Here is a 22,874-nt window from a genome sequence, read left to right on the forward strand (position 1 = left end):
CGTAGCAAAAAAAGGCAGCACTTACCGTTCTTTATGCAACTTCAAATGTCGGACAAAGTTGGAAGTTGTTCCATCTCCGTCTGTAATTCTCTTCTTGCATGTTTTGCATGTTGCATTTCGTTTTTTGTTGACTACTTCGTAGTTTATGTAGCCGAAAGAAATTACTCTTGGGAGCATTTTTGGCTCGAGCGTTTTTTTTTGTTTTTTTTTTAAATCTGGTTAATTTGATTGGCTGTGCTACAGCTCACGCTCACATACATACGGAGTGTGGTAAGAATGAATGAATGAATGAATAAAGTGAATTAATGGTCCACACTTTTTATATAATATGTATGTTAAATTTTAGATTTGGGTAAAATATCAAGTCTTTTCAAGTAAACAGGTTCAAGTCCAATTCAAGTCCCAAGTCACTGGTGTAAAAGTCCAAGTCAAGTCACAAGTCTTACAACCTTTTTTCAAGTCAAGTCTAAAGTCATAAAATTAATGACTCGAGTCTGACTCGAGTCCAAGTCATGTGACTCGAGTCCACACCTCTGGTATAATGCATGATAATGTAGTGCATGTAGTAAATATAACAAAATATTTCGGTTATCAATGCAAGAGGGAGCATTAACCTCTTTTCATTATTATTTTCTTCATACTTAATTTTGTGATTATCTTTTCAATTAATGCTCTTGTTTAAGGGTCCATTTCTTTACTTAACTCATTTGTATGTTCTCAGGTGCTGCAAAAGAGCAAGTCATAGGAAAGTTTCCAGAACAATTAGAACTAGCTCCCTCTTTGAGAAATCAAAAACATCTCTTTTCAGTTGGATGAAGTTCATTTACAGGTATATGTAGATGTAGACATTAATAGCAATGCACCTTTCATAATTGAACACCAATACGAGACTTGTGAAATAAAATTAGGGCCTCAGTAAGTAATAATTGCCTCAATTTCTATCACAGATTTTCACAAGGGCTCAGGCTCAGACAAATAGATATGATCGATGATGAAGTGGCTGGCAGCTCCAGAACACTAAGTAGCATGGCAAGACACATTCGACATGTTTGTATACGTGCAATTAAAAGACACAGAATAAACAATGGACACCGTCTTGGTGGTGACAGAGAATTTGTGGTTATAGATGAAAGCTGTCTCCGTCATCAGCGAAAGGTTGGTAAACTCTCAGACAGGTTTGTTAGAATCAATGCAGATCTGAATGTGTCCTCTAAACATGGAAACCTTTACCATAAGTTAAAAAAATTAGTAGAAGCAACCATCTTTTTGAATGTTTCTTTGTAGATATTCTGTTTAATTTTATTCTTTTTGTTTTCAGTATGCACGTGGACGCTTTGGAAATGCATGGAAAAGGAAGAAATGGGTATTTGGAATGATGGGAATTAAAGACAAAAGGCGAAGGCTCGTGTTAAAACTTGTTGAAAAACGATCAAGGCGCCACCTTGTTCCTCTGATCAGACAGCATGCTAAGTTGGGTAGTGCCATTATCAGTGATGAGTGGAGAGCCTACAAGAATGTTTTGACAAACATAGGGTACAGACATTACACTGTAAATCACAGCAGGTGGTTTGTAGATCCTCAATCTGGCAGTCATACACAGCATATCGAAAGGGCTTGGATGACCATCAAAGGACATGTCCGTAGACTAAGGAAATCGCACTGAGAAGTTGCTGGAGGAACACCTGATGGTTCTTGAGTGGTCATCTTGGCTTGGTTCGCGACACCCTGATGGACCACTGGGACGCTTATTTAAGGACATACAAAAAATATTTCCAGTTTGAACCAGTCTGGCATGAACTTTTTTTGGAGTGGGTGACTGTTTGGTGTTTTAAAAAACACATTTAATGTTACATGTGTTACTCTTACAATACATTGCCATTTTTGACAGTAGTTAAATGTTATTTCAAGCACTGATTGTAATTTAGGTCTAAGTGTTATAAATGGTGACATTATACATTTAAGACTCACTTTAGGCAATTATAAATGTTTATTAGTGATTAATAAATGTTGACATGTTTTAAACTTTACGACAAAGCTATCTTTTGTCATTTATAAATGTTTATTAGTGATTAATAAATGGTGTTATGCTTTACACTTTACAATAAGGCTCCCATTTGGCATTTATAAATGTTTATTAGTCCTTAATAAATGTTGACATGTTTTAAACTTTACGACAAAGCTATCTTTTGTCATTTATAAATGTTTAGTAGTCATTAATAAATGGTGTTATGCTTTACACTTTACAATAAGGCTCCCATTTGGCAATTATAAATGTTTATTAGTCCTTAATAAATGTTGACATGTTTTAAACTTTACAACAGAGCTATCTTTTGTCATTTATAAATGTTTAGTAGTCATTAATAAATGGTGTTATGCTTTACACTTTACAATAAGGCTCCCATTTGGCAATTATAAATGTTTATTAGTGATTAATAAATGTTGACATGTTTTAAACTTTACGACAAAGCTATCTTTTGTCATTTATAAATGTTTAGTAGTCATTAATAAATGGTGTTATGCTTTACACTTTACAATAAGGCTCCCATTTGGCATTTATAAATGTTTATTATTCATTAATAAATGGTTTTATGCTTTACACTTTACAACAAAGCTCCGATTGATAGTTGTGGATATTTATAATGCATTTCTGAAGTACAATTTTCTATGATAAAAAATATGTTTACAAATGCTGATTGTGCTTACAGGATAGTAACTTAGTCTGAAATGTTTAATATAGCAACTCTAGATGAAATATATAGGTGAACACATTTGGCTCACTATTTGGCAAGAAACCGGTCAGTTTTTTTCCTCTTTCTCACCCTTAACTAATGCATAATAAACCATTAATAATGGTTTATAAAGCATTTACAGATTAATTAATAATATAGCTATAAACTATTTATTAGCATCTATAAGGGAAGCCTTATTGTAAAGTGGTACCATATTAATATTATGCAATTTTACAAAAAATACCACACATTGTGAAATTATTAACTGTCTCATTGCAGTAATATGAAGCCACCTATTTGAATACTCAGTGCCTTGGGCAGATATTGTACATGTTTTTTCATACATCATGTTAACCAAGAGAGTTTCAGTGAAATACAAACACTTTGCTATGTCTCTCGGTCTGTTCTCTTGGTTTTCCAGATCTTTTCTTAACTTCCACAATTTTCTTTAACATGAAGTTCTTAATGATTTTTTAGAAATGGGAAACTGCAAGCTCAGAGTGCTTTGATATCTTTTTATAGTCCTTCCCTGTTTTGTAGGCACCAATTTGCTTCATTTTCACATCCTTACTCAGTTGCTTAAGGAAGACTTTGTTTGCACAGTGCTGTGTTAAGGTCTGAACACTCAGTCAAACTCATCAATATCTGGGAAAACAGGTAATTTGTGCAGTATTGCATACAAATTACATGTGGGGTAACTTCAAGTGAGGTTAAAGCCTTTCTCATGGCTGAAAAATAAGCTTAATTCAGTCAGCCAAACTATATGAAAAGCGTAAATATTACATGCATATGTACAGCTCTGAGTTGTCTAGGGCTTTGACTTGATTTCTCGCCACAAGAAAAAACCAAGCTCAGCACAGCAGGAGGAGGGGAGTAATGGTACTGACTTGGGGAAAGGTAAATTCGCAACCTACACGTGGGCACTACAGTAAAGGAGGGAGTTATGAAATGCTCATTACTGCCAGAAGCAGTAGCAGCCTCAAATCCCAGCACAGTTTCGGTGAGCGGTATGGTACCAGGCAGCAAAAAACTGAGGGGCACATGTTAAACCCACTACCGGCATTCAAAGAGTCCATTGGGTCGATTTCACCATGTGAATGGGAATTTAATTTTTAAGCCACAAAGTTTTGTTATTCAGCTTCCAACATTAAAGTCAGATAACAACCCAATTTAATCCACTAAGTGTAGCTGAATGAATACCGAGGTACTGATATCATTACTAATAAGTCTTGGTTAAATATCAATACTTGCCTCAGTTGGATTGTTACCAAAAATAAATTGCTCTCTTGCTCTTCCTAGTGTCTGCAATTTTTCTGTGTAGCTTTTTTTTGCTCAACACATTTCTTAATTATCATAGAGAAAAGCCTAGGGTTTTATCAAGCTTCTTTCCTACATACTGTACGTTTGGTAATAACATGGTAATAAAAAATGACTGGAAACACTCGGTGCTGCTTAGTATCAGATTAGAAGATGATTTTGTGCTATTGCCTACCATCCATTACCCTGACCACCACCTCTCACTTTCATTTTTCACCAGTGCTTCCTGGATTGACGCTGAACACTGCATGGGTCATGAGCCATGCACTACTGAATTATAGATGCAAGTAATTTCTAGGAAGATTAAATCTAGGCTCACATCTATGTGCCATGCATTTAAAGGGTAGCAGGTAAAAGGTGTGGGATGACAAGAAAAAAATGTACTTTCACAATATAATACTATAAAGAAAGTAGCCACCAAATATTATAAGATAAAATAAAAGAAACAAATCAGCAGTTAAAGATTACATCAGATGTCACCAAAACAGTTGGGAGTTTTTCTTAAGGTATCAGTATAGAGTTTGGAAAAATTTGGATGGTTATTGTATGCACAGTGAGGAAAACATCAAACATCAATTTTATATCCTGTGATATCAAGAAACCATAATATTTCCTAAGAATGTCATTTTGCACTCAACGTCTCCTACCATTGCAACCGAAGTTCCGAAATGAACTTTGTTTTTGCTTATGTGAACATGTCTGTATAATCACGTTGTATTACCAGCGACAGTAGTCAATCTCGGGAAGGCACTCCCATATACAACGCCCAGAAGGTTTTAGAGATAAATAAATTATAATTTAAGAGCCCTTCTATCTCTGGTGATAACTTTTAGCTTATTTCAATCTTTCAGTGACAGCATGCACTATGTATTTGTGTACATATGTGTGAAACCTGGTAAAATACACCACGTGTTGACCTGAGTCAACACAGTTTAACCTAAATAGATGGAAAGAGACGTGAGAGCAACTTTAGAAGGACAGTGAGTGACAGAAAGATGGAGTCAGATTAGAGCAAGGCCCAGATAAGTGTGCTGGAAGGAGCTGAAGAGGGGAAGAGAGAAATTGGAGACATGGTGACAGAGATATGTAAATGACAGAGAGAGGCGCGCTGAGAGTAGATGCTCAGAATGGTGGAAGTGGAAATGTCTGTCTGGTGACATGTGCATTAGCATCTCATCAGCGGAAGAAGGCCATGACATTGAATGGAGGTGACACAGTGAGATATGTAGTAGCCAAGAAGAACTCTTTAAGTCTTCTTCTTCTTTATATAGTCTGTCACTCTTGCTTTCTCTGTGACCCCTCATTCCACTCCTTTCAGTTTTTTAAAGTTCTGTTTTTTTTCCTCTCTGTGTTTGCTGTCACTGTATTTTATTTTTTCTCTACCCTTTCTCAAAGGAATAAGCACCACTCCATTAGCCCAAAGCCACGTCCTCAAAGATTAATCTCAGACTGCAAAAATAAATGCCAAGTTTCTGCTTCTTTCACTTGACCTCAAATTCTTTACGTGACTTTGGGTGTTTTTATGCGCATGTAATGCACCAGTTTAAAGAATCTTAAATGTCAACTGTGCACCTTGGAGCTATTTTAGTGCAGCTAACAAACCTTTTTGCTTAATCTCTGTGTCATATTGTAAGTTGCTGGTTACTTGAATATGATATGCAAGAACTGAAGAAGCCTCTCAGATGAGAGGTGAAACATCTTCACAAAACTTAAAGAAGTCCCGTTGCTTCTTGTTCCAAGCTACTTATACTAACATGACCTGTCACCTACACAGACACTAGCTAAAACAGTAATAATTGGCACTATAAAAAAAAAATCCATCCATCCATCTTTTACCACTTTTCCAGGTTTGTGCAGGGGAAGCCAAGCCCTCTGGCACCTCTGAAAGTCAGTCAAAGATCTCCGTCTGCATCAGAACGTATGGCCTAGGGTTTGTCCTGGAGGCTTTCTAGTCAAATATCAGAACCATCTCAATTAGCTCCTTGTGAACAACTCCACTCTGAGCCCCTCCCAAAAAACTGAGCTTCTCGCCCTATAAAGCTGAGGCAAGACATCCTTTGGAGCCTATTTCCCCCTTTTGTATCAAAGATCTTATTGTTTGGGTTACTACCCACAGCTCGAAGCCATTAGTGAAAAGAATAAACAGAATCTGAGACAAAGGGCAGTCTTGGCAGAGTCCAGTGTGCACCAGGAATGAGTATGACTTATTGCAATGCAGACCAAGCTCTCACTGCAGTTGTACGGAGACCAGAAAGCCCTCAACATGAGACCGATACCCAATACTCCTAACAGGATGCCCCAAGGATACATGTAGATTGGTTGGCCAAATTCCAAATCCCAAAGAAAATTCCAAAATGTGGGATAAATAAAGTATTTCTTATTTTATCTTACCTTATCTTATTCCCCTGAAGTTGGAACACACCCTCTGATCCCCTGAAAAAAGAAACAATGAGCTGGGTGTGCAGTTCAGAAGCAATGCTCCAGACCTCAATGTCACAGAGGCGTGTCAGTCTTGACAACCCCACAACATCCAGAGCCTAAATAAAACTGAACTGATTATTGCATACCAGGCTAGCATGGTGTGTGTTTATCTCTCATATTCAAGATGGAGTAGGCTCCATCACAGACAGAGCAGCAGATGTCCGGGCAGCCTGACGTGGCCTCTCTACTCACCCACAAACGGGCAGCATATTGACAGTCTACATTCAGTGCGACAATAGTCATAACGATTGATTCACAAGCTGCACTACACACTGCTTCCACAAAATCTTGATATTTTCTGTTTAGAACTAGCGAAGTCACTATAGTATGGTTGTAGCGCATATGTAGAACATGTCATTTGAAAGGTCATTCAGAGAAATGAAGACACACAACACAAATGGAAAGAGGTAAGTGAATTGTATTCACTTATTTTACTTCTATTTCTTTATACACTAAACTGCAGCTGGAGAGGCAAATGTCAATAAGGTGTTAACTGCTGCCACGTCATCTCCTAAGCCCAGATACACTAAAAGTATGTCTATATGTGATGTGTATGTGCATTCCTATGGGTGTGAATAAGTCCTTGTAAAATAAGTAAAGGAAATAGGATTCTGTGTCGTAATAGGGCTTCCTAAAGAGTGATTGTCAGTGTCTTTGGAAAGAAATTACATTTGCATTTTGTATGTGACGCCCACTGAAGTGTGAGCTCACTTAACCTAATTTATACTTCTGTTGTTTCTATTGCAAATGTAGGCATTGCCATTTGAAAATACTGTTAATTAACTGATTTAAGCTCAGGATATAGTTTCTCAGCAAGGACACTTTGTATTTGTAGATGGCAATGTGGTTTAACCTGATCATTACACTCAGAATCACATGTTTCATGTTTTCCCTCATAATGGCTGAAAAGTCAGCAAAGACAAGGCGCATCTCATTGTCTTTCTTGTTTCCAGCTTAGGATTTCTCCCAGGTTTCTCTGTATTTTCAGACCATCTCCCATGGCCTTCTGTTATAGCCTTTCTCCAGGTAAGCTCCAGGAATTTGTGTGACCCTCAAAACTGACTTTGACTTTGAGCACTTGGAATTCATGCATCAGTAAGTTTTATGTGTTCATCTAATGTTACACGTATCGCCAGATTGTCTCTAATATGCAGTCGACACACACAATCCACGCTGAATAGAATTTCAGTGCATCTGTCAATGCAATGTAGCAACACACAACCCGATTCAAGTGGTGTGTGTTGCCACTTGTCTGAGATAATCAGCCCTTATCTGTTGTTTCACTAATTTAGCTCTCCTTACTTCAAGGACAGAGAAAAAAATGGCTAGTTAAAAAGAAAAAAAAAACCCAAAACAAACAAAGAAAAGCCATATGTGTGACTCTTCAGATGTGTGTTACAGGGAGTTTCTGACTTCATTATAGTTGTAAAGCTCTTCACTGAGTCGAGCTTCAGAATTAATAATGCATAATTGAAACATTAATGATGCCTCTTTCTAACTGTAGACAATGAGTTCCAACCATTTTCATTATAATTATCCATTCTGGACCATTAGATGAAAATGCCTGTAAATTGTTGTCTATGTTTGGAGAGAGATACCGAGATGAGTGTGCAGGGACTGTCTTCAAAGTGCAAGTCTGGAAAAATTTTGAGACAGTACAAAAATATCGTGTCCCTAACTTATTAGAGAAAATATTTAATAATTTCAATTCCAAAATAACATCACACTTTATATATATATATATATATATATATATATATATATATATATATATATATATATATATATATATATATATACGAGTCACTGGAACTCTATTCTTACATAAGATATTCTCTCACTTGGTGTTATGTCGTGGTTGATGTACAATTGTGATTAATCTGATGAGTACAAATGCCATTGCACATGATTCACATCACAATCCTACCCAGCAGGCTCTGCAAGTGACCAGTCACCATCACTGAAATAAATCATATGATGAAGATAATTACTTATTTCAAAATACTGATTTCTAGTGAATTTTGTTTCTACAGAGAGAAGTGGACCCAACCCATTCCAGAAAAAAATCCTTTCCTTTCCTTTCCTTTCCTTTCCTTTCCTTTCCTTTCCTTTCCTTTCCTTTCCTTTCCTTTCCTTCCCTTTCCTTTATTAACTCACTTTCCCCTGTCTACCACTTATACTGAAGGAAACAGCTCTCTTTCCATCTGACCCTGTGCAATATCAGCATAACATTGTTAGGTGATTACTTGCTGAGGGAGCAAGATGTAACCGGTTACAGAATATCACGCAGCACCGCTTGATTAACAATCTGTCTGAGACATGTTGTGCAACGGCTGCTTTCCTCCAGCGGTTTTGGCTGCTGCCTCAAAGGACAGCAAAGGGACAGCAACTAGAGTCCAAGAGCATTAATAGAATCTGACGCAGCCAGTCAGTAGTGTATATATACATGTATGTGTGCGTGTGTGCGTATGTGTGTGTGTTTGCCTGTGACAGAAAACAGAAGGATAAGTGGGAAAGGTACAGCACTCACTGTAGAGACATACAGAGACATCTTTCACCATATTGCTCTGTCTTTCTTCTTTTACTGACTCAAACACCCCTTCTCACTTGTCTTTGTGGTTCTCTCTCTGCTTCCTCCATTCCTCACCTTCATATGCAAATGAGTAATGGTGAGTAGTACCTAATATGCTTCAGTCTCACCTACGCTAAAAGGGAAACAGTGACACGATCCAGCCCAGTATGAAATACGACACTCGGATTCTCATAAGCACATTTCCAAAAACTTTTCAAAAGTTCGTGACTCTTGAAGAGGAAAGAAAAAAGAAAGATGCCCTTTGTGGAAATAGTGGTTGAGAAAGCTGTACTTGTGCCTTAGAATGCAGGGTTTGTGAAGAGAAGAAACAACAATGGAGCCAGAGAAAGGGGGAAAAAATACAGACGAATAGAAGCAAGCACAGAGAGACAATGTACAGGCAGAAACTGAGCATGACAGAGCATCTGTGTCTCTACATACTCCCCCACAAGTGAGAGTGATAACAAAAGACAGAGAGACACAGAAAAAGAGGCCAAAAGTGGATGCATTTTTCTTCCCCTCAATTAAGTGGCACACTTTATTTATGGTTACTTTTCATTGCCTAGATCCTCAAGCTCTCTGTGTGCCGGGGGGTGTTTTTTAGCAAGTTGTCCCAATGACTGGGTGAAACAGATGAAAACGATGTGATTTGTTGTAGGAGTGCTATTTTCATGCCATCACTTTTTTTTCTTTTCCTGAGCTTTTTGTTGTTTTTGTTTGGTTGACACTTAGAGAAGGGGATCTTTGGCCCCCTCCGGAACTGTTCCAGTTCCAAATTCCCAGTTTGCTCATCAGCGCATGTGGGTGTGTGTGCATGCACATTTGTGTCTTTGTGTGCATATATTAGCTGTTTTCATGCTACGTATTTCAACATGAATGGATTTAAATAGAGAGCCTAAAAAGAGAAACAAAGCAACAAAGCAATCTCAATAATCATCATCACCTTAGGTGAAGGATCAGACATTGACAACCAAATGATGGAAACTGTGGGTTAAGCTGTGTTGAAAGAGTTATTCCCTCAGAAAACATGGCCTATCTTAGTCTTGAAAAGGCTGAAGTGCTCAAGAGATATTCTGATGGCTGAACATGAAGAGATCGTGTTACATAAATACAACTTAGATTTGTCATGTTTACCTTTCTTGTAAAAATGTGTCTGCTGCACGACGCATTAAAATAAATATACATGGGCATTAATACAAAATGTGTCTAAATAGATTTGAAAGAAATAACAAGCAAATTTATTCATAGTGCCAGCTACGCCTTAGTCTGGATTGTATCTGGTGTCATGGACATGTGTATCAGACTCCTGTAAAACATTGGCAGGAGGAGGCAGAAGTTTTAAAAGGAATTTTGAAGCCATGCACCCACAAGCTTAGTCATTGTGGTTATGTAAAAAAACAACAACAAATATGATGCAATGAAAACAGCTGAACTGGTTAAAGTTAACAGTGTGAAGGCAGGGTGCAGATGACAATGACAAATGACACTGTATATGTGACTATATTGTCAATATTAGGGTTAATAAAGAATATATTTACAACAGTACCTAATACCAGTGTTGATTTTATTACTATGATTGTGATAACCCTACTGCAATGCATTGATTATTTCATTTTAGACACAAAAGCACCATAACGTATTGACCCAGCTAACATTACTTAGAGTGAGTTTCTCTTCTGAGATGGAATTAAATTCTACACTAAATAAGCCAGAGGTCATACCTTACTGTCATGATTTAATGGTGTCAGTAAATGGTCTGTGGTAAAGGGCACCATTCCTGTAAATGGCCAAACTGAACAGTAGAATTTTCAAGGGACCATACAAATGAAATATGAGTTGTTCTGAAGTACACTCAACAAAAATATAAACGCAACACCTTTGTTACTGCTCCCATTCCCCATGGGATGGACGTAGAGACCTAAAATTCATTCCAGATACACAATATAACCATCCCTCCCAAACAGTGGTCACAAATCAGTCCAAATGTGTGGTAGTGGGCACATCTGCTATATTGAGATAATCCATCCCACCTCACAGGTGTGCCACATCAGGATGCTGATCTGACATCATGAGTAGTGCACAGGTGTACCTCAGACTGCCCACAACAAAAGGCCACCCTGGAATGTGCAGTTTTGTCTCACAGCAAAATGCCACAGATGCCACATGCATTGAGGGAGCGTGCAATTGGCATGCTGACAGCAGGAATGTCAACCAGATCTGTCGCCCGTGCATTGAATGTTCATTTCTCAACCATAAGCCGTCTCCACAGGCGTTTCAGAGAATATGGCAGCACATCCAACCGGCCTCACAACCGCAGACCTCGTGTAACCACACCAGCCCAGGACCTCCACATCCAGCAGGTTCACCTCCAAGATCGTCTGAGACCAGCCACCCAGACAGCTGCTGGAACAATTGGTTTGCACAACCAAACAATTTCTGCACAAACTGTCAGAAACCGTCTCAGGGACGCTCAACTGCATGCCCGTTGTCTTCATCGGGGTCTTGACCTGACTCCAGCTCGTCGCCGTAACAGACTTGTGTGGGCAAATGCTCACATTCGATGGCGTCTGGCACGTTGGAGAGGTGTGCGCTTCACGGATGAATCATGGTTCACATTGTTCAGGGCAGATGGCAGCTGAGAATGTCCCAGTTCTTGCATGGCCAGCATACTCACCGGACATGTCACCCATTGAGCATGTTCGGGATGTGCTTGACCGGCGTATACGACAGCGTGTACCAGTTCCCACGAATATCCAACAACCTCACACAGCCATTGAAGTGGAGTGGACCAACATTCCACAGGCCACAATTGACAATCTGATAGACTCCATGCGACGATGTGTTGCACTGCATGAGGCAAATGGTGGTCACACCAGATACTGACCGGTTCTGGGTCCCCAGACCCCCAATAGCGCAAAAAACTGCACATTCCAGGGTGGCCTTTTGTTGTGGGCAGTCTGAGGTACACCTGTGCACTACTCATGATGTCAGATCAGCATCCTGATGTGGCACACCTGTGAGGTGGGATGGATTATCTCAATATGGCAGATGTGCCCACTACCACACATTTGGACTGATTTGTGACCACTGTTTGGGAGGGATGGTTATATTGTGTATCTGGAATGAATTTTAGGTCTCTATGTCCATCCCATGGGGAATGGGAGCAGTAACAAAGGTGTTGCGTTTATATTTTTGTTGAGTGTGTTTTCACAGATTTGCTGACAGCCACAGGATGTGAACTGATGTTGATAGCTGCTGCCCATTCAGCCAGTCAGTGCTGTCACCTTATAAAGATTGTATCCTGCAAACATTAAATGCTGAATGACCAATGTCATTGTTCAAAAGTCCATTCAAGTCGCTGTGTCATTAGTGAAAAGGACACCTGTGCTGATGTCCGGGACATTAATCCGAGGTCTGTCGGATGTCCTTCCTGGGTGTTGGAAAGTGGGAGCAATGAGATACACAAATGGTCCAAGAAAACACTGCAGAACCCAAACATTAGTGATACCATGTCCTCAACTTACTGAACTAACTGACTGCAACTCTGACGACCAAAAAAATCACAGGCTCATAAGGCTTACATGAAAAAGGACAGAGGAACAGTTGTTAGGTGGTGTCTAGAGGTCTATACTGATAACCAGGATAACCATGCATCACATGGATAAACAAAAATCAATTATTTATAGTACAGAGAAAGCACATGAGAACTAAAAATGGGCTATAAATGCCACAGGATACAACATGTTTTTCCTACTAGTCTAAAGAAGGAAAATATTGAGTTAGACACTGTGGGAGCTAAATGGGTCATAATATAAAAATTAATGTTATTACCAGCCTCATTTGCTTGAAGCCAAACAATGGAGATGAACAAATGATTTGAGAGACTGTTCTTCGCCTGAAATTTAAACAAAAACAGGTATTGGATAAATTAAAAAGAATGAACTGTTAAATTTTGGAATGCACATTAATCATTAAATTAATCAAAACAAGTGAAAATTTGAATTTAATCAGACTCTCACCTCATTCAAACTCCCAGTTCAGAACTTTGGAATAAATAAATGAATAACTGCAATCAAACTTACAAGAGTTTTAGAGTTCTGAACAGTATAGATTGGTGATATTGACTCATATAACATTTACCTTTCACATTTGAAAAAGGATAACGAGGGATAAACACAATATGCATTCTGACTAAATGTGTTTAAGAAAGTTCAAAAGGAACACGTGTGAAGGATGTGTTTAAAAAAAACTGCTTTCTGCTGTATATTTGCTGTGCACGCTGTAAACACACGTGTTCTTTCAGAAGCACAAAGAAATATGTGGGGCTCTGAGTTTCCTTACTGTGTGTGCTTCTGTTTAAGCCAATTCAAAATATGTGTAGGCTTTGTGATCCATGTAGGATGGTGCCAAGTTATGAAGGAGGATGGATACTTTTTCAGCAAGACTATCTACGTCTATTTAAAGTATAACCCACAACAACCTTGCAATCACAATAATACAAGTTACTGTAAATAAACCAAATTAATACACGTACTTTGATATGCACTCCTATGCTTAGCTATGGTACCTGTTTTTTGTGTGTGTTACTCCACTGGCTGCAAAGTCATCAATGAAGTCATTGCAGAGCTAGGCTGTGGAAGGTTTGGTTCTGAAGTCTAAAGCAGCTTTTTCTATGTTGTGTGATGCTACAGGTCACACAAAACTACTTAGATACTCTTTATAGAGTTGCTAACCCAACTCCAAACTTCTGCGTTGCTCCAGTTTTTTCTAAGTCATTTGGGAGATTTTGTGTTGTACCTGCTAACACCAACTATACCTGATTACAAGTGCACAATCTGCTGGCTCTGCTGTTTCTTCTGGTCAGAAGTCATAGTACAATAACAGAATAATGGGGTGGTGATATGGTCATTACAGGAAATGAGTTGCATTTGAAAGTCAAAATTCAGTTTAATTTAGAGGCATGGATAGATTCATGTGGGGGGTTTTTTTTTCTTTTTTTTTTTTGCTTTGGAGTCATTTACTGTGTACTTCATTAAGGTTTACATGTTAACTTATGGCTGACATGTAGTGATACAAGGGATTAAAAAATCTTCTCTCACCTGCGGTTTAATGCCTTATCTTTGTCTTTCCTAGAGTATAAATTAGACCTGAGTTGTACCCATTGTTGTGAGTAATCTGCTTCGACACCTTCTCACCAAAATAGGCTTTATTCCCAGGCTTGGTGCCATTATAGAGAATATGTTGTTATTATACTATGATGTATCTTGTCCAAGGTGCAAACAGGGACTGACTGTGACTATGATATTGGCAAATAGTTGATTAGATATTTAAAAGGTGTTTTAAAAAACATTAGCAAGATAATCTAATGCATTTACATAAATCTTGTTTTATTAATCCGACCTGTTATGGCCCATATGCAGCAATAAATAGCCAAATTGTCAATACTACCACCACCACCATTCTCCAAAGATGGGTAACAATAGGCTTCCTCGATAAGTATATAATTTGTTTTACTGTAGATAGGGAAAAGAACCCAAAATTTTAAGTGATGTTTTGCAACTTTTTCACTCTAATGGGCATTACCACTGCTGATTTCTAATATTTTCAGAAATCACCTTCCCTCATACCATAAATGACTTTGACTTACATACAGAATTAGATACATAATGTAAATTTAAGTTATTTAATAATAATACAGATAACATAATAGTAGGCAGCATGTAGGGAAACATACAGCAAAGTGACATGGATGCAAGCCAGTAGAAGACATTTCATTATTTTAGAGCCTATTACACCATTAGACATTGAGATGGGGTTGAAATTGAACACTTCAGACATAACATTTTTCTAGAATTGGACCAGTCATATCTTCAGTGATGCTGGATGGCCAGAGGCATAGTGCCAATAAATGACAGTAAAAACCTTCATGTCATGTGGACTAAAACACCTGACACATTTTCAATGAAGAGACAGTAAATACATTCTTCAAGTTAATAGTGTTAAATTCTATTAATATTTAGTGCAGTTTAAAGTGGGATCACTTTAAACTGCACTACTGCTGTGTACATTTTGTGAAATAATTTAACCTGAAAAACTTGAAAAAGAATGACAGAAAAGGGATAACTGCTACTTCTCACTTATGCTGCAACCAAAAATTACAATCACAGTAACATGAATAAATGACTACCTTTAGCTAAACTTACAGTTTAGCCAAATGCTATTTAGTTTATTTAATAGCTAAATGCTATTGCTCTGCTAATAATAAATATTATTATTCTAAAAATATACATAACAAAAGTTGTAGTTTGTGTTTGGTGTTAATTAGGAGCATTTTCTATAGTTATGTGCTAAATTAAGTTATTATCTGTGATAAGTTGTTAGTAAAAAAAAACAACAAAAACATTTTAAAACAGGAAATAAATGCATGATAGTATAATGAGATTAACAATGTCAACACATTAGCAAAAACTATTCTATATTCACAAAAGTATTCATTCACTCATCCAAATTACTGAATTTAGGTGTTGCAATCACTTCCATGGCCACAGGTGTATAAAATCAAGCATCTAGGCAGCAGAACCCTGAACACATTTAAATGAAAGAATCGGTCACTCTCAGGAGCTCAGTGAATTTCAGTGTGGCACTGTGATAGGTTGCCATCTGTGCAACAAGTCCATTCATGAAATTTCCTCACTACTAAATACTCCATTGTGTCAAGTGTAAAGTTTGGGAAGAATTATGGTCTGGGGATGTTTTTCACGAGTTAGACTCAGTCTCTGTACATGACTGCACTCGAGTGCACAAAGCAAGGTCCAATAAGCAAGCGAGTTTGGTGTGGAGGAACTTGCACAGAGTCCTGATCTGAAATTGATAGTACATCTTTGGAATGATTGAGAGTGAAGACTGTGAACCAGGACTTCTCATTCACCATCAATGTCTGGCCTCATATCTTTGCTTCTGGAAGAATGGTTAAAAATTCCCATAAACACTCCTAAACCTTGTGGAAAGCCTTCCCAGAAGGCTGCAAAGGGTGGGCTAGCACTATTGCAAACCCCATGGACTATGAAGTGGATGTCACTCACAATATAGCAATATAGTATATCTTTTCAGCTCTAATTTTATAGAGTTGCCCTCATCATGTACTACTTTCAGGTATCACATTTGTGTGCAGTGAGATGAATTTATTATCATCGAACTTTGAAACTCTCTTTGAACATTAGTGTTTTGTGATCATAAGAAGCTCCTTGGTTTCATGTATCAAGGCAAACTGAAGGCTATACCATAAAAATTGAAATGTTTACAATTGATTTCAAAGAGTAATCCCCAAAAAGTAATCCATCAACCCATCAAAGAAAACAAAGCATTATTTTATCTGAGAACCTAAACAGATCATTGTCAGTACAGATGTTAGTTTTTCTAGCTTTTTGCATGTGCAAATACACAGTTTACTGTAAGTCTTTACATACATTCGCCCAGGTTTGTTGCAGTTGTACTCAGAGGTTTGGGAGTGGCCAAAAATGTTTGGCAAATCCTTGCAAGCAGATTCAAAAATTGTTTATTAAAGTGTGTTTGTGTATGTGACAACTTGCTAGTTTGCAAAAATTTGTTAAAGCAGTGAATTCTATTTCAGGCTTTTCTCTGAATATAGATCACTGAACAGGGACAACAGTGGTTGTATTCAAACTCATATGTTGCAGCAGAATCTCAATTACCTGCACTAGTGGGCCTAATATGAATGGAAAATTTATGCAAACATTTAATGCATGATTACTATTACTATCTCTGCTCTGTTTGTACAATAGGTGTGTGTGTGTATGTGTGTGCATTTATGTGTGGATGTTTATAGCTAAAGTTTGTGGAAGATTCTTCTTTTCTTGCATCAAGGTTGAATTACAATGAGATTTGCTGTGAGGGGAAATGTTTTGTAATGTATCTTGTCTCCCTTGATGTGCAGTTCAGCAGACCACTAAATCTTCTGAGGAGAAATTCAAAGTGACAGAAAACAAAAAGCAACCATATTTTTTATGTTAGCACAAACAAGAACCCGGAATAAAAGAGAAAAGCGAGCAAGAAAAAGAGAATTAACAGAAAAAGCAGATGGAACCCATCCTCTCGAGCCGTTTAATCCTTCTGCCTCGCTGTGGAACAAAGGAAAACTGGGGTGAAAAGTTTGTTTAAACCATTTCTGTGAAGATTAGCCATTCTAAGAAAAAAATGTGGAAAAATTACACATCTCTAAGTACCCTCCTCACGATGACCTGCCTACGTGTTATGTGCTCTTTACACATGGGAACAGATGCTGTTTCACTCACCATTACAAATTGTGCTTAGTCAAAAGGTGGCACTAGTACCACACTTTGGCCTTTTGTTTTACAGGCAAAAGAGAAGGGGTAAGGTGCAATGGAGCGGGGTGGGGGGTGGGCGGCAGTGGAGGGTAGCAAAACATTAACAGAAGAAAGTGTGTGTTGAGTATGTTTGTTTGGTGAGGCACAGGGTAAAAAAGGAAAATAAAGTTGTTGGTTTTTTTTAGGTAGTATAATTAATTTAGCAAAATGAGCCTCAAACTGAGAACATTTCTCAGGCTAAACTTCCAACCCACGTGAAGAGGGAAGGATCATTTTACACAACCTCTCATGCTAAACCTGTCCCTAAAAATGTGGAGTGACTTAAAGTCCTCATCTATGATAAAGTCAAAGAAGTGGGACAATGAGGCAAATTCCTGGGTGGACAGTAAGTGGACATGAAGAGGATGCTCAACTGGACAGGAGTGCCTAAATATTTTACTTTTTTATTATATTTGACAAACCAGAAAAAGTGCACATATGTCTGCTTCATCTCTGCTAAAAGACTTATGATATTGGTAATCTTGTGCTATAAAAAATCTTACTTTGGAATAGTTATCTTTTTTAATATAAACAAATTCATATAGTAGACAAATAACTAAAGTATTATACACTGGATAGGGTATTAATGATGATGTGTTGAATTTCCAGCAAAATGTGTAGTCAGTAGAAGATGATTAAAAAAAGAGACTGTCCTAAACTTTTCTGCCATTTTTGACTACTATCCCATCAGTATCCATATGACCACATGACCATCTTTTAGCTCAACAGTTTTTGAAAACTTTGAGAACACTGACAAAATGGGAGTATGTGTTCAAGATGAATTCCATGCCTATACAGAATAGTTATTTTGTTCTTTTGTCCAGCAGGACATGTTAGGGAGGCATCTAAGGACATGCTGTAACTGAACATATGACTGGATAGAAAATAACCTGGAATTGAATGTATAAAAGAGAAGAGCATAAGTATAGTGCATGGGAATGGAACTGGTGACCTACTCCATGCTTAGTAGTTTGGTGACCAGTGACCAAACTACTAAGCATGGAGTGGGTCAACTTGGGACTGGAAGAGAGACTGAGATATTTAGATCTTTTACAGTATGTGACAAGTCATTTTATCAATTATTAATAGTTTTTAAATATATGTTTGAGTTCCAAGCACACTCTGTGGTTTCTAAATCTGTGTAATTTTAGATGTGCTGTAATGGAAGAGTCAGGGTCCTGGGTCTGAGCGACCCAGGATCCCTGAGCAGTTATGAATTATGTTATTATTATTGTATGTATATTTGGTGTTGCTGTCTTTCTCCCTGTTTGCGTGTGTCTGTGTGTATATGTGTTTCGGCGGGCGCCTTCAGGCCTTGTGGGTGTGGCCCTGCTGACAGTCTGGCCACACCCAAAGCCACACACCTGCTGCTGATCAGGCCTCGTCAGGGGAGCTACTTAGGAGTCTTGGAGCTCCCACCGACGTGGGATCATTGCTTGAGACTCCACGAGAGGGGTGGAGTGCCAGACAGCAGCCAGCACGGGGGAAGCCAGCCAGCACAAACACTGGGAGAAGACACGACACAGGAGTCTGGGGAAAGCACAGGGATTTATTGTTGTTTAGATTCATACACTGTAAATAAACGCACTGTTTACACACAGAGTGCCGCGCCTGGGTCCTCCTTCCCTACACCCCCACGGTCTGCCAGCCAGACCGTGACAGGAAGGACAGAATAGCATTCGTCTAAAAGATATTCCCTCGTTTGGCATTTTGATAATGGCTGTGGAGGACATTGTCTAACACAGTTGGTTCATTGTCTTCCATTATTGTTCAGTTATTGAGATCTAGGGACCACAAGGCCACAGTATATCATTCTCATATTTTTCATACTTATCAAGCCATTAATTGACCTCTTGTGGCCATGGGAACATTGTTGTCCTCACCACAGAATAAAAGTGATCACTGAGATCAACTTGTCCTGATTTTAACGCCTACCTCTAAGAGGACAAGTGGATACAAGTATTTGTCAGTCTGAAAAAAATTAGGCACATGTTTAAAAATTCTACAGAAACATTAGCAATGCCTTTACCTTTTGTTTCTTATTGCATCACTCACTGTTTCTTTACAAAAGATTTGTAGTTGTTGTATTTGTCAATATGACCTGTTTGTGGTGCCAAGAATAAATCCTTCACAGTGCTTTCTTTCCAGAAACCTTTCACTTATTAAAAGAAAAAAAGGAAATCAGGAAGGGGGCAAACACATTTTCAAAAAAACATTGAATTAATGTCAATTAGCCTAAATATGTGTTAAGTACTGTTGCAGGTTCAGATATTGAGGGTGAGCACAAAAACAATAATGGTCCAGAAGAGCTTCGATCAAACAATGATTTTAATGAACACACGCGCGGGGAGATGAACACTGCCCGCAGACAGCATCGATCTCCGCCCAATGATACACAAACGGTTGTTTTATACCATCAGGGTTTGGTTTATGACGCCCCCCTCATGCGTCAAACAGATACAATTCACATACAATAATATTGACGACTTTCGACATATATGGAAGGAGCCTTCTCTCCGTCTCGAGGCCAGGTGCCGATTCTCACTTATCTCCTGGAGCATACTTTTGCAGCTACAGGCATTTGCAAACTGTTATTTGATCTCCTAGCCTAAACATGAGCCTAACTGTTGTCTGTGTGTGTGTGTGTGTGTGTGTGTGTCGACCTCCAACGCACTCAGCCTCACCCCACCCGTTGGCGCTTCTAATCTTTTCCCAGACAGAAGCTCTCAGTGGTATGTGCAATAATCTTAACTAAAAGTATGTGTTATCTATTGAATAAATGTTTTACCAAAATGCCCCTACTCAAGGCTTAATAAAAGAATGTAAAATATGTGTTGTGTAAGCGTGTTCTTTCCATATGATAACACCAGTAATACAAATTATAACATAATGCCAACAATCAATGTTTTTGATGAGAATAAGAATTAATGCAATGGTTAATGATAATGGTTATGAATAGTAGCAGTAAAATATTTCCCTGATCTCCACACTCCTCCTTTTGACCTCTTGACCACAAGAGGTCACCATACATTGCTTGTGTCACTCCTCGACCCACTCAGCTGCTTCCATGTCCATCAATGGCATCATGGGCCGTGTCACCGTTGCCAGGTCCACTGCCCTCGCTCTGACCCTCTCTACCCATCCTCTGGCCGAGGGAATGAGACAACAACCTCTGAGACATGAGACAAAAACAAGCGCCTTTCCCTACTACGCCTCCCACACTTATCTCTTCAATTGGTCTCTTAATTCTTCAGACTTGGTTCAAGCTATTATGTTTGGGACTCTCTAATCAAAAGCGAGCCTGACTTATGGCCTTGGCTCCCTATTTCATCTACCTTCAACAATGGTGGGAGTGAAGCTCCCGTGGAATGTGCTCTCTGTCTCCTCTACCATCTGATAAAGCAAGGTCCTGACTCTCTGAAAACAGTATTTCTTATGATATCATAAACAATATCATTCATTCACAATAAATCAGCAGTCTAATGTAATACAAATCAGTTTAACAAATGTAATAGTTTCACCTTCTTCTAATTCGGGAGAATAATGCAAACTAAAACTACATAATAATTTCACAATCATTAATCAGGGGCATAACGTGGCATAAGATAATATAATAATCTCACAGTACGTTTCTGATTTCCCTCTAATTTCTCTCTCTCTAATTTGTCTCTGAGTTATTTTCAAAAGTGTATTTCTCTCAGTTGTCAACATGGGTCTGTTACTCTAATACTGTATCTATACAGGAAACAGTTCACATCAATGTGAATTGTACTGCATCTCTGTGTGCACAAAAGTACTGGTATATTAATAGGGTAATAAGTATATTGGAGTCATACATAGGCAGCTGGAACCTGGAATTTTCATTTGTGACCATCGGCTTCAAAAGGAATGCTTAAAAAGTATATCGCAAAACTGGTTTTACACTTGTAAGCCAAGTTATCAGTGGAATTTATATAAGGCACCTATATGTTTAACAAAAATACATAAATAAAAAGAAAACTGTCCTGCTTTCTTGAGGAAATTTGAAAGTTAGGAAGCAGTAGAAGCTACAATGCAGTTAGCATATGCTTGTAATAAAAGTTATTACATCCTGTAAATTGAAGCTCTAAATACTTTGAAGGTGATTTGAATAATATGTCTGCCTCTTATTACATCCAACATTCAACAGTAGCTCTGACCTTATTAACAACTAATTCCTCATAGACGTGTATATCTTAAAGTGATTTTCTGATTATCCATCATCATATCTATTATCATATCATATTCATTATCTTATCATTATCTGAAGTCTGGTCGTAGTAGCAGCAGGCAAAGCAGTGTATTTCAGACATCCTTCTCCCCAGCCACACTTTCCAGTTCCTCCTGAGTGATCCCGAGGCATTTCCAGATCAGACAAGGAATATAATCTCTCCAGTGGGTTCTGGGTCTCTTCCCAGTTGGGTATTCCAAAAACGCCTTTTTTTCTACTCTGTCCCGTTTGAGCTCCTTGCCATATCTCTAAGACTAAACCTTGACACTCTGCAGATTGAACTAAGTTTATCCACTTGTATTTGCAACCTAACTCTTTCTGTCACTACCCAGATTTCATGACCACAGGTGAGATCATGGAACGCCGATAGTCTGATAAATCAAAAACATTGCCTTTTGGCTCAGTTCTCTCTTTACTCTCAGTCCAGAACAATGGCCCTATTACAGCTGATGTTTGACAAATTTGCTAGTCCAGCTCGTGCTCCACCTTTCCATCACTCAACAGTAATAATATTCTAAGATACTTGAATTCCCTTGCTTAAGGCAGTGGAAGCATTCCACCATTTCTTTCAAATCTGATGATATGGTAAAGAACCACGGCCTCACATTTGCCACACTCTGAGCCGCTGCTTCTGTGAGTGAAAAAAGGCCTGCTGAAGTGGTGCAGGCATCTGGTTAAGATGCCTTCTGGCTGTCTCCCTTTGGAGGTGTTCCAGGCAAGAGAACGCATAACACACTTGAAAGATTATATTTCTGGTCTGTTGCCTTGAGATCATGTCCATGAAAATCAAGAACAGTATCGGAGTAAAGGTGCAACCCTGGTAGAGCTGAGTACCCACTGAAAACATGGTTGACATTGTGTCAAGGACGCAAGACACAGCCCTCACAGTTGTTATACAAGAACCTAATGGCCTATTGCAGCAGGCCTGGATGAGTATGGGGTCAGTCTGGTCTGGCCCTTATACTCTTGCAGTAGACCCCACAAGTGCCCCCGGGGAACCTGGTTGCAAGTCTTCTCTAAGTCTACAAACCACATGTAAACTGAATCGATGAACTTCCATGATCCCTCCAGAAGTCCTGCAAGGGTGAAGATTTGCTCTACTGCTCTACATCGAGGACATCATCCACATTGCTCCCTTTAAA

At 38.5% G+C, this 22,874-nt stretch overlaps 1 pseudogene; it reads left to right on the top strand.

Annotated features, from left to right (window-relative positions):
- The first annotated feature begins 646 nt into the window (after positions 1-646).
- On the top strand, positions 647-2,250 carry LOC147314269 (uncharacterized; annotated as a pseudogene).
- The last annotated feature ends 20,624 nt before the right edge of the window (positions 2,251-22,874 follow it).

This window comes from Aulonocara sp. 'chitande type north' Nkhata Bay, linkage group LG14, assembly GCF_057382095.1.
Source record: "Aulonocara sp. 'chitande type north' Nkhata Bay isolate Kocher_YH1m ecotype deep benthic linkage group LG14, A_spYH_male_GT1.1, whole genome shotgun sequence".
In the NCBI taxonomy this organism is placed as follows: domain Eukaryota; kingdom Metazoa; phylum Chordata; class Actinopteri; order Cichliformes; family Cichlidae; genus Aulonocara; species Aulonocara sp. 'chitande type north' Nkhata Bay.